Below are 2,025 nucleotides of genomic sequence, written 5' to 3' on the forward strand. Positions count from 1 at the left end.
ATTACGACTGGCAAGGCGTGCATTACAGCATGCAGGGGGCACAGTCCAGCATTGCAACCATACTGCCTGTTTAACTAAGATGTTTACTATGCAGGATATTATGCCCTTCATGGCTGAGATGTTTGCAATGCAGGATCTGCCTGATGCCAGTCCAGCATTCACTCTGGTTTCGGAGTGTCTCTTTGTCTCTTTCTTTGCATCTCTGAGTCTCTTTTGCTATCTTTATCATCACTGGATCTCCCCTCCTCGTGAACCAAACACTCGTGAACAACACAACTATGTCGAAGTCAGACCCCGGCAACTGTTCACATCAGAATATGTTTATATAATGAGGTAGAAATATTATATATAGTTCCACATCAATGCATACATATAGATCAAGATTATAAGTGTATGCATATACTTGTGTGTTGTGCTTGGTTATTAATCTTTTTTAAAAGGCTATATAGGCATCATGGAAGGATAAATAACTGAACCTTAGGCCAGTTTGAACCACAAATTTGGCAGTTCAATTCCACCAGACACTCTTTGGGAATCCTATATAAGGTTGCTATGAATTGAAACCAACTCGATAGTGCTTAACAACAAAAGATCATTATCTATGACAGGGCTTCACTTTGCTTTAAAATAACAAGATATAAGCCATGTGTTGTATTAGACAAATCTACTGCACAAGAACTTCTTAAAGTATTGAAGAGTAAAGATGTCATCTTCAGGACTAGGGTGCTCCTGACCCAAGCCATGGTATTTCCAATAATCTCATATTCATGCAAAAGTTGGACAGTGAATAAGGAAGACCATAGAAGAACTGATACACATGAGTAATGCTGTTGGAGGAGAATATTGAAAATACCATGGGCTGCCAAAAGAACAAACAGATCTGTGTTGGATAAATACAGTCAAAATGCTCCTTGGATGCCAGAATGGGCAGACTTCGTCTCTCATAATTCGGACATATTGAAAGAAGGGACCACTTGAGAAGTATATCATTTATGGTAGGGTGGAGGGTAAGAGAAAAAGAGGAAGACCCCTATCAAGATGGTTTGGCAAAGTGGCAGCGTCAATGGGCTCAAGCGTGGCAACAATTGTGAGGTTAGCCCTAGAGTGGACAGTGTTTCATTCTGTTGTGCATAGGGTTGCTATGAATCAGTACCAACTCAATGTCACCTAACAACAACAACAATGAGTTGGAACCAACTCTATGTCACTTAACAACAACAATATTATAATGCTAAAAACAATTTTGCTACTACATGCTTTATGCAGGTGGTAAGTTTGCCATGTTAGGATGAAATAAAAATTTATGAGCACAGTCTAGGCTTCAGTCAACATGTTAGCAGAGATTTACAGAGTCAAAGGATCTCCTCAAGTAGTTATAACTTATGGCCAATTTTTAAGAGTCAATCTTTGTTTCCCTTTTCATGATTAAAACTATTTCATTGCCATTTCGGTTTCCAATTTACACAGGAATACCTCAAAGGACATTAAAACCCTGTAGACAATCACCCAATCTGGAGGCTGCAATGAATGAGCCATTGTGTTTCATTGAAGAGTTGAAATGCAGAAGCTGACAGGGTATTGGAGTTGCTGAACTTTGAGAACATTTCCAAGAGAAACTGCCACATTCTTTAGTCACTCTTTTTCCCTTTACAAAAGTAATGATTCATACATATTTGAAAGAAAGTAATTTTGCCATGATGGTTATAATTTTGAGAATCTCAAATAGCTTGCATATTTTATTAATTTATATACATGGGTATGGCACTGTGAGTTAATGCACCAGACTGCAAAACAGTTTGAACTTCAAGGTTGGCAGTTCACGCTCAGCAGCTGCTCATTGGAAACCCTATACAGGATTGCTACAGGTCAGAACCGAGTCTATGGCACTTCATAACAACATATATATATATATTCGTTGTTGTTGTTGTCAGGTACCATCGAGTCAGAACTGACTCATAGAGACCCCATGCACAGCAGAATGAAACAATGTCCGATCCTGGGCCAACCTCACTACTGCTGCCACAC

This window comes from Chrysochloris asiatica, unplaced genomic scaffold, assembly GCF_000296735.1.
Source record: "Chrysochloris asiatica unplaced genomic scaffold, ChrAsi1.0 scaffold00153, whole genome shotgun sequence".
In the NCBI taxonomy this organism is placed as follows: Eukaryota; Metazoa; Chordata; class Mammalia; order Afrosoricida; family Chrysochloridae; genus Chrysochloris; species Chrysochloris asiatica.